Source organism: Pan troglodytes, chromosome 16 (genome assembly GCF_028858775.2).
Source record: "Pan troglodytes isolate AG18354 chromosome 16, NHGRI_mPanTro3-v2.0_pri, whole genome shotgun sequence".
Lineage (NCBI taxonomy): Eukaryota > Metazoa > Chordata > Mammalia > Primates > Hominidae > Pan > Pan troglodytes.
The window spans coordinates 26,104,161-26,120,431 of NC_072414.2; the positions used below are offsets into that span (position 1 = coordinate 26,104,161).

The 16,271-nt window shown below is 42.4% G+C and overlaps 1 protein-coding gene across 28 annotated transcripts in view; it reads right to left on the bottom strand.

Moving 5' to 3' along the window:
• Positions 1–16,271, bottom strand: part of KATNBL1 (katanin regulatory subunit B1 like 1) — a 69,724-nt gene that overhangs the window by 37,487 nt on the left and 15,966 nt on the right. For 4 of the 28 annotated variants that reach the window (XR_010151587.1, XM_063794678.1, XM_063794674.1 and 1 more), the window contains one exon: positions 10,842–11,135. The exons of the other annotated variants lie outside the window; for them this stretch is intronic. The gene's annotated coding sequence lies outside the window, so the exon portion shown is untranslated. Of the gene's footprint in view, positions 1–10,841; positions 11,136–16,271 lie in introns of those variants that run through there. 28 annotated transcript variants of the gene reach the window in all.

A 16,271-nucleotide genomic window follows, 5' to 3' on the forward strand; every position in this document is an offset into this window, starting at 1 on the left:
TCTCAACTGGAATAAACATTTTCAATCCGAATAACCAACTTTAAACAGCGTATTGAAGCCACATAAGATGACAGTACTAATTTTTCTGAGGAGATAACAACAGGTGGACAGGTGAACATAAGCTATAAGCTATCTACCATCCTTCCTTCATCTAACATGGGTAACCTTTTCCTCTCTTTTCTAAGGCCCACCAGGAGATTCATGGGGCCTTATCACAAGTTTTCCCATGAGGCAGCTACCATGTAAAAAATGAAAAGGAAGGGTGAACATGAACTTTTTTCTTCAAGAATTTCAGTGGGCCAGGCACGGTGGCTCACACCTGTAATCTCAGCACTTTGGGAGGCCAAGGAGGGCAGATCACAAGGTCAGGAGATCGAGACCATCCTGGCTAACCCGGTGAAACCCCGTCTCTACTAAAAATACAAAAATTAGCCAGGCGTGGTGGTGGGCACTTGTAGTCCCAGCTACTTGGGAGGCTGAGGCAGGAGAATGGCATGAACCCAGGAGGCGGAGCTTGCAGTGAGCTGCATTCCAGCCTGGGCGACAGAGCAAGACTCTGTCTCAAAAAAAAAAAAAAAAAAAAAAAAAAAAAAAAAAAAAAAAGGATTTCACTGAAGCAGAGAAGAAGAGAAGGTAAACATGAGATTTTTCTGGGATAATCTTTAGGGCCTGTACATACTGATTCCTTCCTCCTTTCCTCCTAAATTCAGTTGCCAGACTCTCAATATGTGCAGTATTTCAATAACCACAGTATTATCTGTAGTTATGTTTCAAAATGCAATACAGATCAGGTTAAAAAAAGAAGGTGATAAGAATGGATCTAAGAAAGCCAAGGCTGATCTCAATGGGACTGGTGCTTACAATGGAATATTAAAAAGACTATTTTCAAAGGCTGTTTTGTGAAGTGGAGCCAAGTCCAAAAATAATGGTTGTCTTAGCTCGTTTTGTGCTACTACAACAGAATAGCTGAGACTGGGTAATTTATAAAGAACAGAGGTTTATTTTGTATAGTTCTAGAGGCTTGGAAGTCCAAGACTGAGGGGCCCATATCTAGCAAGGGCCTTTTTGCTTCCTCATCCCATGGTGGAAGGTAGAAGGGTAAGTGGGCAAAACAGAAAGCAAAAGGGCCAAAGTTACTTTTATAACAAACCCACTTTAACAATAATGAACCTGCTCCTATGATAAAAATATTAATCCATTCATGACAGAGCCCTCATGACCTAATCATCTCTTAATAGTCCCACCTCTCAACACTGTCACATAGGGGATTAAGTTTCCAACACGTGAACTCTGGAGCGCACATTGAAACCATAGCAATGGTATTTTTTGTTTGTTTGTTTTTTAAGAGATAAAGTCTCATAGGTTGCCCAGGCTGGCCTCAAACTCCCGGACTCAAGAGATTCTCCCACTTCAGCCTGCAGAATAGCCAAGACTATAGGCACACAACATCCCACCTGGCAAGCAACAGTATTTTAAAAGGCAGAATAGAAAACTAAATGCATAGTAAGATCCAGGTTTTTCAAAAGAGATATAGGTAAGATCTATCCAATCAAAAAAGGTCTATCAAAACATTAACAGAAATTATTTATTGTTGGTGGGATTATGGGTGCTCCCCCCCCCACCATCACTTAACATGTTTTTCTATTTTCTACAACAAACATGCATTATTTTTATAATCTGAAGAAATAAATATTTTAACTTAATGAGATCACTATCTTATAAAACATGGCTTAATCGTATAACTCCCTTATAGTAAACAAGCAAAAAAGGTGGAAATGCCAATACATGGAGGTAATATTTCATAAGAAGAATCTATTTTAACTTTTCCAAAATTAGGACAGCTTCATCTAATTTTCTCAGTTCTTGCTTTCTCACCTCAATTTGGACTTTGCTCCCACAAACCCTTTTTAAAAATCTTTGATTTCTCCCTTTGAACTTATTCCTCCCTTCTGCTTTCAAACATGATCAGATTTCCGTGATCAACTCCTATACTCTTTCTCTGCTTCCCTTTCCTGCCAAATTTCTACAATGAGTGCTTTTTAGCTTCCATTTTCTCTTTAACTCTTTGTAATCTTGCTTTTATTTTGCTCTCTCATCTGAAAAAAAAAAATGCGTCTTGAATTAAACCTATATAGGAGCCTTTATAGCACTGATGATGCTCATCAAAGTCAGCCAAGCCAACTCTAAAGACATTGCTCATTCTTCATCACCATTTAGCTCTTTCGTCACTTCAGGGCCCTTCCCTGACTCTTTCTGTTCATACGACACAGTTGTCCTGACTCTCCTTGTTCCCTTACCATTTTTCTGGTTCCTTTTCCTCCAGCAGCTCCTCTCTCTACTAAAATTGAAGAAATATGCTTTCATGGCTTCAGTTATTTCTCTCGACCCAGGTCTTCCTTAATTTCTTTGTATTTGGCTCCTCGGTCAGCCACTGCTAGGTCCAAGTCAACACATCTAAATCTCTTCAATGTCAAACCAACTTGCTGCCCTTCCTAGCTATCACATTTGAAATGACTGGCAAAATTCTCTCAGACTGGAAACATGGGAGTTATTTTGACTCCTTTCTCCTTCCTTCTAACAAATCACCAAGTTTTCTCAAATCTTCCTTCAGGCAGGGCACAGTGGCTCACACCTGTAATCCCAGCACTTTGGGAGGCTGAGGCGGGAGGGTCACTTGAGCCCAGGAGTTCGATACCAGCCTAGGCAACATAGTGAGACCCGTCTCCAAAAAAAACCAAACCAAAGCAAAACAAACAAAAAACCTTCCTTCAAAATATTTCACAGATCCATTCAGATCTTCCTTCTTCCACTGTCACAACTATAGCCCCATAACTTCAAGCCTAAATCACCATAACAATTATTTGATTTTCCTGCCACCAGTCTTCTCCTGGTCCTTGCAAATCATCCTATACAATCATTACCTATAGTGTTCATGGTAAAATACTACTACAGAATTTCCAAAGTAGTGCTGTAGATTTTAATGGATGCTTTATCGTGTTCAAGTACATTTGGATATGCTGCACGTTAAACTATTTCCTGGAATTTAAATATATTAAAAAGGCCCTAAGAAGTTGGCACAATTTTACTCCGTGATTCCCAGACTTAGCCATCATCCTATCTTATTTTTATTTTAGCAGATACATAAAACATTTGAAAAATGTAGATTTCCAAGAAACATAGTTTTTGGAACTGATTTGCTACACCAAGACTAAACTATTTATCTAAATATCGAAGACATACTCTCGTTTCTCTTCAGATCGTATTAATCTTTCACCTCTTAAATACTGAAGGTCTTCATAATTAGAGACATTACTATTAAAAATTAATAATTAGTTTTTTTAATTAGAAGGGAGAAAACACAAAACATTCCAGCATATACATATATATATCCATATATATACATATATACACACATATCTATGTCCATATATATATCCATATATATACATATATACACACATATATATGTCCATATATATATCCATATATATCCATATATATATCGATATATATATGTCCATATATATCCATATATATGTCCATATATATATCGATATATATAGTCCATATATATCCATATATATGTCCATATATATCGATATATACACACATATATATGTCCATATATATCCATATATGTACACATATATATATGTCCATATATATATATATATATATGGATGGGGAGGAGAAAGGGTTTTGCTGGGGAAAGATTCCACTACGATAGTGTTAACAGTATCATTAAAAATAACAGATAGACTTTATCAAAAATTTACCATATGCCAGGTGTAGGCACTGAAGACATATTATCCTCTTTCTATAGGTAAGAAAATAAAGGCATAAAAAGATTAAATAATTTGCCTGAGATTAAACAACGAAAACAAGTAAGAGTCTGCACTGGAACCCAGGTGTTCTGTCTCCATTGCCTATATTCTTAACGAATACACTGTAATGCCTCCCAATTAATATGAGAGATTAAGGGCTGAATGTATAAACAGATGATGCAGTTTCCATCACTTTCTAGCTCATGATTTTTGGCAGGTCATTTATTCTATTCTAAATCTGTTTTCTCAAATGCAAAATGAGAATATTGTGAAAATCAAAATGAGATTACACGTAAGTTATTACTGCTATTATCACCAATAATACTTATAAGAAATATAAACATATACAATTACGGTGTTCTGGAAGGCAAATTTGACAGCACTGTAAAGCAAATGAAATATAATCACATCTCGGTATGCCCTCATTTAGAGTGACCATAGAAGTTATCATCCAAACTAGGACACTTTTGAGAGTGAAAGGAGTTACCATTAAAAATTATGCTGGCACAATAGGCATAAACAGATCAGTCCCAGGAATATTGGGATATATGTTCACCCCACCTGAGGTAAATGTTTACCATCCTAGACTGATTTATTCATGATTTTTTTCTATACAAATGACTAACTACTCAGCAATAAAAAAGAATGAACTACTAATAAACATGACAACCTGGATAAGTCTCAAATGCATTATACTAAGTGAAAGAAGCCAGATTCGAAAGGCTACATATTACATAACTTCATTTTCATGACATTCTAGAAAATAAATATGGATAAGAAAAATATCAGTGATTGCCAGAGACAGGGAAGGAAGCTGACTACAAAAGGATAAGAGGAAACATTTTGAGGAGAGGGACATGTTCTGTATTTTGATTGTGGTGGTAATTACACAACTGCCAAAATTCATGGAAAGGATACCTCAATAATCTGACTTAAAAATAAATTGGGGCACACAGCTATCCATGGCTTTTCACTAGACTCCTTGGATACTTGGCATTTGCTTGACAGAGCTGAGAAATATGGCGCCCCTTGGCCCACATCCATTCTTTTGTCTCCAGGAAACTGGTTACTCTTCAATCCTGGAGGTGCCAGAAACATTCCTCAAAGTATCTGGAATTTTCGTTTTGACTGGCGACTACCAAGGCCAGCTCTACCGGTTTTGTTTGCTCCTCTCAGCTGTGTGGGCTGGGTCTGACCCTGCAGACTGGGGATGCCCTCTGTACCCTTTGTATGCAATGATGTGGGGTAAGTGCTGTCAGGCCAATGGGAGTTAAAACTTAATTTGCAAAGGCCTCCAGGCTCCTCCTGCCCCTCCCAGCTCTCTGGAAAGCTTTCTACTTACTATGCAGGTAGGTATCACAACTTACAATCTGGGTAAAAAATTAAAGACTCATCCGAATTTTTAAAGGCTGGTGCAGCTAAAAAGATTAGGTCAAACAGATCCATGTTCAAATTCCCAGCTTTCCCACTTAACTAGCTCTATAACCTTGGAAACAGCTGAATCTCACTTTTTAAAATCTATTAAAGACATTTATGTATTTACCTTGCCTCACTCCAAAAGAAAGAAAAACCTGCAGACAATAAAATACGATTATTTTTTAATAGAGGAGGAAACTAGAATAAAGAGAAAGGGGAATAGATAAGTTAATTACCAAATTATTAAAACCTGAGAGAATATTTTGATGTTCAAAGTGATTTCAAAGTGGTAGGCAAAGTTTGGCAGAGTACTAACATTAGAATGCCATGCAGAGATCAAGTGATTCCATTTATGAGAAGAGGGCAAAAACTTAAGAAACTACCACATTAAATCTTTTACAGGAAGCAGAGGGGAAAAGGTAGAAACTCCTAAACTCGGCTGGGTGCGGTGGCTCATGCCTTAATTTCAGCACTCTGGGAGGCCGAGGCGGGTGGATCAGCTGAGCTCAGGAGTTCAAGACTAGCCTGGCCAACATGGTGAAACCCCATCTCTACTAAAAACACAAAAAACTGCCGGGCGCAGTGGCTCATGCCTGTAATCCCAGCACTTTGGGAGGCCGAGGCGGGTGGATCACGAGGTCAGGAGATCGAGACCATCCTGGCTAACCCGGTGAAACCCCGTCTCTACTGAAAAAATACAAAAGAATTAGCCAGGCGTGGTGGCGGGTGCCTGTAGTCCCAGCTACTCGAGAGGCTGAGGCAGGAGAATGGCGTGAACCCGGGAGGCTGAGCTTGCAGTGAGCCGAGATCGCGCCACTGCAGTCCAGCCTGGACGACAGAGCGAGACTCTGTCTCAAAAAAAAAAAAAAAAAAAAAAAAAATTAGCTGGGCGTGGTGGTGCGCACCTGTAGTCCCAGCCACTCGGGAAACTCAGACAGCAGAATCACTTGAACCTGCGAGGCCAATGCTACAGTGAGCTGAGATTGCTACAGTGAACCGAGATTGCGCCACTGCACTCCAGCCTGGGCAACAGAGTGAGATTCCATCTCAAAAAACAAACAAACAAACAAACAAAAAAACCTCCTAAACTCATTTTAAGTATCCTTAAACATAGCTTTTGGTATTAATACTTCCTGTCTCTCCTAATCTTTTTTTTTTTTTTTTTTTTGAGACAGAGTCTCGCTCTGTCACCCAGGCTGGAGAGTGCAGTGGCGATCTCGGCTCACTGCAAGCTCCGCCTCCTGGGTTCACGCCATTCTCCTGCCTCAGCCTCCCGAGTAGCTGGGACTACAGGTGCCCGCCACCACGACCGGCTAATTTTTTCTACTTTTAGTAGAGATGGGGTTTCACCTTGTTAGCCAGGATGGTCTCGATCTCCTGACCTCGTGATCTGCCCACCTTGGCCTCCCAAAGTGCTGGGATTACAGGCATGAGCCACCACGACTGGCCATGTTTCATTTTTATTAAAACAAAATGTTTCTTCTAAAACTTCTCCTTCCTTCCTTTCTATTTCATCATAGCCTCTCTTGATGACTTGAGTTCAAATCTTTCTCTTTGAAACACTTCTTTGAGACAGGGTCTCGCTCTGTGCCTAGGCTGGAGTGCCATGGTATGATCACAGCTCACTGCAGCCTTGACTTCCCAAGCTCAAGTGATCCTGCCACCTCACCCTCCCAAGTAGCTGGGACTACAGGTGCCTGCCACCATGCCCAGCTAATTTTCATATTTTTTGTAGAGACGGGGTTTCACCATGTTGCCCAGACTGGTCTGAAACTCCTGGGCTGAAGAGATCTGCCTGCCTTGGCCTCCCAAAGTGCTGGGATTACAGGCATGCACCACTGTGCCGGCCTCTGAAGTACTCTAGATCCTTGTCTTCGTTGATTTCTTCCTTCACTATCTCTTTTTGTACTTAGTGAATACTGCACAGTTTAAGACTTAACAATCTACAAATAATTGAAGGCCTAAAGGTAAGATATGACTGGGCACTAACTAATCCAGGTGTGTCTCCTCTTGCCAAATAGACTGCAAAACTTCTCTTGGGCAGCAACTGCATTTCATATATTTACGTATGCAATGTAAATTGTAAATCAATGATTATTAGATTAGTTAATATAAATGTATACCTGTAGATATATAACCTCCAGTGAACAATGAATACCATCACACTCAAAATACTGTTACCAGAACAGCAGGGGTTTGGTCTAGGTCCTGATGCTTGGCACACAGAAAGCCAATCACTGAGACAATGCAGGGAAGAAGGCTTTAATCAGGTGCTGCAGCTCAGGAAATGGAAGATCGGCCTCAAATCCATCTCCCTGACCAACTAACATCAGGGGTTTATATAGCAGGGAAGAAATGTAACTACATGCAGGAAAACAGGAATTAGGGAGGGGTAAGAAAGAAGAGTTGGTCGACAGGAAGCAGGTGGCCACTTGGGCAATCATGACAGATAAGGGGTCTGGTGTCTCATTGTCCACATGCTATGATCTGGTACGTTTTAGTTCCATGATACTGTCTGAGAGTCCTGCTAGTTGGTTTCCTGAGAAAGGAATTCATATAAGACAAGAGTTACTTTCTCAAAGTTTTAAGACCAGGAGGGTCAATTTCTATGTTTATTCAAAGAAACCATAAACATCACTTCTATGGGACAACTGGGCCATTTCAGTACCCTCCTTTCTATTTATTAGTCCCTCGATCATGGGGAGTCTGGTCATTGATCTTTCTGGCTGCTTCATGCTGAGGAGGGGCATTGTGGGCAACTAGATACCATGAGTGACCACACTGATGACAGTGGCTGCCACCATCATGCCAGTTGCAGCAGGGAAGACCAGTTGGGTCTGCACATTCCATGAAGCCAGTGGGAGCCCCGCCCCTTCTGAGTTGGGACAGGAGGTCCCCAGGCCGCTGCAGTTGTAGACCCAGGTCTCCTGCTTTACTGAGCAAGCAGGAGCCCTGCCCAGGTGGGCTACAGCCACCCAAACTGCAGCTGTGGATCCCAGCCTCCCTGTGCTCTTTGGGGAGCCAGGAACAGGCAGGATCTGCCTTCCAGGGTGCAGCTGCAGCCACCGCAGCTATGGCTGCAGACCTGGGCCTCCTTCTCCAGGAAGCAGGCAGGAGGTGGGGACAGGCGGGAGCCCTGCCTCTTCCAAATTGGTGGGGTGGGAGCTCCCCTGTGCAGCTGTGGCTGCCCTCCCAGGCACAGGACCAGGGTGTCTCTGCAGTCTACACCCTTGGGCGCCCCAGGAAGGATCCCCCTCCCCACTGTCCCTGCAGGCTCAGGGGTGTCTGCTCCCACTGCCTGGCCTCTCTCTGCTCCCAGCACCTGCTCTGATCTGAGAGCAGGGTTGGGGCCAAGCCCCAGGGCCATGAATGGCAGCGGGAGACAGACAAGAGTCCTGGATGGAAGGGGGCAGGGTCCCCAGTAAGGCCCCACCCTCAGGCCAGGGAGGACCTGAAGGAAGGGGGCTGGGCTGCCAGTCCTAAGGACAAGAATGGGGACTCGTGGTGCCTCTTCCGGGCCCACCCATGACAGCCCATGGATCAATTTGCATGCACTTCCTCCCCTCTGAGGTCCACAAAAGCCCTGGGCTCAGCCACAGCAGGGTGGAGGATGCCAGAGGACAAAGATGGCAGAGAGATGACAGAAGAGGACGATCAGCTGCAAAGTGGAGTATCCTCTCTGCTGATAGCTGGAGAAGATGGGACCACCAGCTGCAGAGAGGAGTACCCGCTCCGCTGAATGCTGCAGACGACCAGGCAGAAGAGAGAAGCTGCCCTATCTGCTGAGCGCTTCAGAGACCTGCAGAGATATCAGAATGACTTAACTGCAGAGAGGAGCGACTCTCTCCAGGGCCTCTTCTCTGCTAAGAGCTGAACACTCAACTGGACGACCTGCCTACAGAGAGGAGCTACCCACTCCTCTGAGCTGTTCTAACACTAAATAAAATTCTTCTTCACCCTTCACTTGTCTGTGTACCTCATTCTTCCTGGACACAGGACAAGAACTTGGGCAAAGGCACTGCAGCCACAGAGGTTCTGGCCAGAAAAATCGACACCCCAGAAATCCCATAACAACATGGCCACCCAGGAATCAAAGGTTAATCTAATACTATAGTTTTCATCTGAAATACAATATTTCTCTTTCCAGTCCCCCACTTCCACCGAAGATAAATCACAGCAGGACCAAGCCACCTGTAAAATAAGCTTCAGTCCAACTATACTTGGCCTGATTACCCATACAAAGTACAGCAAAAATCATGGTCCACATAGGCTCTCCTAAAATGGTTTTGTTGGAACCTATCATAAGGCCATTTCAGTCAAAGTCCTGGAAAAATAACCAGTTCCTCCATCGCTGTCCCATTATAAAAGAAAACAGATTCTTACTGAACTTATGCAAACAACCACATTGCCACAAATTAAGAATATTCACAAATAGGCCAGGCACTGTGGCTCACACTTGTAATCCTAGCACTTTGGGAGGCCAAGGTAGGTGGATCACTTGAAGTCAGGAGTCTGAGACCAGCCTGGCCAACATGGTGAAACCCCGTATCTACTAAAAATACAAAAATCAGCCAGGTGTGGTAGCAAGTGCCTGTAATCCCAGCTGCTCGGTAGGTTGGGGCAAGAGAATCGCTTGAACCTGGGAAGTGGAGGTTGCAGTGACCCAAGATCATGCCACTGCCTTCCAGCCTGGGTGACAGAGGAAGACGCCATCTTAAAAAAAAAAAAAAAGAAAAGAAAATTCACAAATAATTTATGAATTCTGAAGAAACTGGGCAGAGAGAAATACACCTCAAATTCTGTATACTCTACTCAGCTGTTAAAGGCTATAAATAGCTCAAATGAGCTGGGTGCGGTGGCTCACATCTGTAATCCCAGCACTTTGGGAGGTTGAGGCGGACAGATCAGTTGAGGCCAGGAGTTCGAGATCAGCCTGGCCAACATGGTGAAAACCCGTCTGTACTAAAAATACAAAAATTAGCCAGGCATAATGGCACATGCCTGTAATCCCAGCTACTTGGGAGGTTGAGGCATGAGAATTGCTTGAACCTGGGAGGTGGAGGTTGCAGTGAGTCAAGATTGTGCCACTGTACTCCAGGTTGGGCAACAGAGCGAGATTCTGTCTCAAAAAGGGGGAAGAAAAAAAGTTTTCCAGACTCTGAAAAACAAAACAAAAAAGTAGCAGTGTTTCAAACAAAAAGCCGTACAAAATTATTTCAGTTCTCCATTAGTTCTGTCCATGCAATCAGCTCCTGCTTTGCTTCATATTGGGTTAGTAATTTTTATGAACGCATCAGCCTTTTGGTTAGTCCTGGAAGTTTTCTCTCTAGTCTCATGGCACAATTTCCAAAGTTATCAGAGGCCTGCATTCAAGAGTCCTTTTCATGAACTCCCCAAAGAAGTAAGCCCAGCATTATAACTGACTGTCAGCTGCTTTTTGGAAAGAATCAAAGCAAAACAATTAATGACAAAAATCTCAGGACAGACACAATTGACAAGGACATTTGGTTACTTTTGTGGCATACAAAAATGTAACACAGACGTCATTACTGACATATTAATAATAATCAAGACATCAGAATTTTAGGAATTTCATACAACCTGGAACACATTTTTTTTTTGAGACAGAGTCTCGCTCTGTCGCCAGGCTGGAGGGCAGTGGTGTGATCTCGGCTCACCACAACCTCTGCCTCCCGGGTTCAAGTGATTTTCCTGCCTCTGCCTCCGGTGGGATTACAGGCATGCGCCACCACGCCCAGCTAATTTGGTATTTTTAGTAGAGATGGGGTTTTGCCATGCTGGCCAGGCTGGTCTCGAAGTCCCAACCTCAGGTGATCCGCCCGCCTCGGCCTCCCAAAGTGCTGGGATTACAGGCGTGAGCCACTGCACCCGGCCCTGGAACACATATTAATACCACATCTATGTAAGTATAATCCAAAGAAAGTTAAACACCACCTCGTATTTGATAATGCCTCCTTGTATAAATCTAACATCAAATAAGCCTAATAAGTCTCTCTTGGACTTCAGGGAACCCAATATCCAAAAAAGTTTGAGGCAAAAAGACTGAACTTAGAACTTGCAATTTTGCTTTCGGAAAGTTTGTCAAATATCAAAGGTTTAAAAACTTGATATCACAAAATATGATCATAGGTCACTATAAAATAGTCATTCATTTAACCAAAATGATAAAACAAAAATGTTTACTCTTTGATAGAGAGGAGACAGTTTCCTAAACAAAAAGACTTAATAAAGACGGCACAAAGCTAACTAAATCTGTCTCTTCCCTCTCCTTTGTTCCCTGCAGTTTACTCAAAAAGTAAACAAAAATATTTTATTATCTCTTATTAATATTACACACAAATTCTGTTCAAAAGAGAAAATCAAATGTTACCTTTGTATGTTTCAGTACTGCTATTTTAGGGTTCATTTCTTAAACAATTAAAAGGAAGTGTATGTATTCAATCCAGCATGTACTGATTCAGCACTACTATGTGTCAAGAGATGAATAAGAAGTACATTCTTTCTTTCTTTTTTTTTTTTTTTGAGACAGAGTCTTGCTCTGTCTCCCAGGCTGGAGTGCAGTGGCATGATCTCGGCTCACTGCAAGCTCCGCCTCCCGGGTTCATGCCATTCTTCTGCCTCAGCCTCCTGAGTAGCTGGGACTACAGGCGCCCGCCACCACACCTGGCTAATTTTTTGTATTTTTAGTAGAGAAAGGGTTTCACCATGTTAGCCAGGATGGTCTCGATCTCCTGACCTCGTGATCCCCCAGCCTCGGCCTCCCAAAGTGCTGGGATTACAGGCGTGAGCCACTGCGCCCGGCCTGGAAGTACATTCTTATTTCTAAGAAGCTTACAATCTAGTGGGGACGAATAACAAGGAAGCCAATGAATATGAATAATGAGTGCTATAAAAGAGGAATAGATTACCAAACAGGTTACTAAAAACACAGAAGCAGTTCATCTAATTTAAGAGGCAATGAAGCATCCCAGAATACACCTTGGGGCACAGTAGACACAGTGGTCCCGAAGACAAACAGGAAATTATAAACATGAAGTAAAGGAAAGCTGTCTAGTTAAGCAACCACAGTAAAACTCTTGTATACTCAAAATTCAGAATCCAGAGCTTTCCACATTTCCGAATTTCCAGTCCTTCTCCAGATATGGTTCCTCAATTTGAGCATCAATAGAAAGCAAAAACCGTTAAAGAAGGTAATGGGAAACTTTACAATGGATAAATCAGGTTGACAACATCTAAGACACTAATCAATTTTAGCATCAAAAAAAGAGACAACCAGACATTATATGAATCCTGATATGATACAACAGGAAATATTAACAACACTACTAATAAATATTCTTGCCAAAAAAAATCAAACCTGAACATAATCAAGCTTCAACTGCCTGTTACCAACTACCAGTTTAATGGAAATACAGAAGACACAGGAACCTGTTAATGCGACCATGAGGATGCAATTAGAAAAATCCAGAAAACTTTCTTTGGGATAGATGACTCAGTGTTCTCAAAAAACGCTTCGCAAGAAAATAAAATAAGAGGATGAGGCTACATATTAAAAGACACTTCAGGACTATATCAACTAAATGCAATGTTTGGATGTTGCTTAGATCCTAGTTTAAAAAAAACAAAACTTAAAATATATATCCTCCCCAACCACTTGAATGTATTTCTGTCACTATAGTTTGCCTTTTCAAGAATTTCATATAAATCATAGACCATATATATATATATATATATTTGGTAGGGCTTCTTTCACTTAGCATAACTAGTTTGAGAATCATCCATGCTGTTGCATGCATGTATCAATGGTCTATTCCTTTTTATTGTTAACAGACTGTTAACATAACAGTCTATTAGGTGGCTATACCACAATTTGTTTATTCACCTACTGATGGACATTTGGGTTGTTTCCATTTTTCACTATTATTAGTAAAATTACTGTAAGTCATGTACACTTGTATGAACATATGCTTTCATTTCTCATGGGTAAATACCCAGAAGTGAAATGGCTGGGTTTTATGGTAGGTGTATGTTAAACTTTTAAAGAAAATTGCCCAACTGTTTTTACAGTGATTATACTATTTTATATTCTGATCAGCCGTGTATGAGATAGAAGAATTATTATTAATCATTGTTAATTATTTTTAGTTGAATGGTAGTGTGGTTATGTGTTTTTTTATTGTTGTTGTTGAGAGTCTTTTAGAAATCCATCCTGGCTGGGCGCAGTGGCTCACGCCTGTAATCTGAACACTTTGGGAGGCCGAGGTGGGCGGATCACGAGGTCAGGAGATCAAGACCATCCTGGCTAACACGGTGAAACCCCGTTTCTATTAAAAACACAAAAAATTAGCTGGGCGTGGTGGCGGGTGCCTGTAGTCCCAGCTACTTGAGAGGCTGAGGCAGGAGAATGGAGTGAACCTGGGAGGCAGAGCTTGCAGTGAACCGAGATTGCACCACTGCACTCCAGCCTGGGCCACAGAGCACACAGTGAGACTCCATCTCAAAAAAAAAAAAAAAAAAAAAAAAATCCATCCTACAGATAAAATGAGATTACATTTAGGATTTGCACAGAATAGGGAGTATCAATGAAGTAAGATATGTTGATAATTGCTGAAGCTGGGTAATTGTAAAGTTTATTATACTATCCTCTCTGCTTTTTTATATGATTAAAAATTCAGTCAGGCACAGTGGCTCAAGCCTGTAATCCCAGCACTTTTGGAGGCCGAGGCAGGTGGATCACCAGGTCAGGAGATCGAGACCATCCCAGCTAACATGGTGAAACCCTGTCTCTACTAAAAGTACAACAAATGAGACAGGTGTGGTGGCACGTGCCTGTAATCCCTGCTACTCAGGAGGCTGAAGCAGGAGAATTGCTTGAACCCAGGAGGCAGAGGTTGCAGTGAGCAGAGATGGTGCCACTGCACTCAAGCCTGGGCGACAGAGTGAGACTCCATCTCAAAAAAAAACACAAAAACAATTCCTGTAAGTTACAAGAAATAGGATACCAGACTATTTCAGTGAACAAAGCCAATTCATGGGAGACATACACATTTACGGCAATGTTCTGCAATGATACAGAGAAAATGGCATGTCTCTTGCTTTTAGGCCTAGAGGGTGGTGTTCTCTTCAATGACTGTATATGAAATCGACTTTGTTTCAGTAAGTAATGTGAAAGTCCGGGGAGGGAGAAGAGACAGAAACAAAAACAGACGTGTGTAGAAAGACTACGTGCTGTCCCTCCTTCCCACTCCATACTCCTGGATTTGGGTATAGGGAGAAGGATGCATAGAAGAAGAAAAAATCAGGAATAAATACGGAAAAAATAATCTCTCTCCTTTTAGAATATCCCCCAGCAATCACTGAATGCTTCCACAAAGGTAAACCTGGGAGCTGGGGATCAACAGTATTAAACGTTTTTACTTTATGTCCTCTTTATACCAAATTTTGCATCTCATAAGTATTACTTTAAAAATAACTTAAGGCTTGCCGGGCGCGGTGGCTCACGCCTGTAATCCCAGCACTTTGGGAGGCAGAGGCGGGCGGATCATGAGGTCAGGAGATCGAGATCATCCTGGCTAACACAGTGAAACCCCGCCTCTACTAAAAATACAAAAAATTAGCCGGGCGTGGTGGCGGGCGCCTGTAGTCCCAGCTACTCGGGAGGCTGAGGCAGGAGAATGGCGTGAACCCTGGAGGCGGAGCTTGCAGTGAACCGAGATCGCGCCACTGCACTCCAGCCTGGGCGACAGAGCGAGACTCCGTCTCAAAAATAAAATAAAATAACTTAAGGCCAGATGCAGTGGATCATGCCTGTAATCCCAGCACTTTGGGAGGCTGAGGCAGGCATATCACTTGAGGCCAGGAGTTTGAAACCAGCCTGGCCAATATGGCAAAATCCCATCTCTACTAAAAATACAAAAATTAGGCAGGCGTGGTGGCATACGTCTGTAATCTCAGCTATTCAGGAGACTGAGACACAAGAATCGCCTGAACCTGGGATGCGGAGGTTGCAGTCAACACAGATGGCGCCACTGCACTCCAGCCTGGGAAACAGAGCAAGACTCTTGTCTCAAAAAATAAATAAATTAATTAAAATATCACCAGTAGGCTGGGCATGATAACCCATTCCTGTAATCCTAGCAATTTGGGAGACAAAGGCAGTTGGGTCGCTTGAGCCCAGGAGTTTGAGACCTGCCTGGGCAACGTGGTGAAACCCTGTCTCTACAAAACATACAAAAATTAGCCGGGCATAGTGGTGCACACCTGTAGTCCCAGCTACTCAGGACGCTGAGGCAGGAGGGTCGCTTGAGCCCAGGAGGTTGAGGCTGCAGTGAGCCAAAATTGCACCACTGTACTCCAGCGTGGGTGACAAAGAAAGGCCCTGTGTCAAAAAAAAAAAAAAAAAAAAAAAATCACCAGCAAAATCACCAGTAATTCAACCACTTTTTCTCCCATGCAGTTTAGTTTTTCTTTGTTGTTTTTTATTTTTTTGAGATGGAGTCTTGCTCTGTTGCCCAGACTGGAATGCAGTGGCATGATCTCGGCTCACCACAACGTCCGCCTCCTGGCTTCAAGCGATTCTTCTGCCTTGGCCTCCCGAGTAGCTGGGACTACAGGTGCACGCCACCATGCCTGGCTTATTTTTGTATTTTTAGTAGAGACAGGGTTTCTCCATATTGGCCAGGCTGGTCTCGAACTCCTGTCCTCATGATCCACCTGCCTCGGGCTCACAAAGTGGTGGGATTACAGGCGTGAGCCACTGCACCCAGCCTGCAGTTTAGTTTTATATGCTGCATTTTGTCATTAATATTATATTTTCCTACATATTAAAAGATTTTTTTTTGAAAATATGATTTAGGGCCAGGTGCAGTGGGTCATACCTGTAATTCTAGCACTTTGAAAGGCCAAGGCGGGAGTAGCACTTGAGCCCAGGAGTTTGAGGCCAGCCTGGGCAACATACTGAGACCCTGTCTTTATAAAAAATAAAAAAAAAAACTTTAAAAATTACGTGAG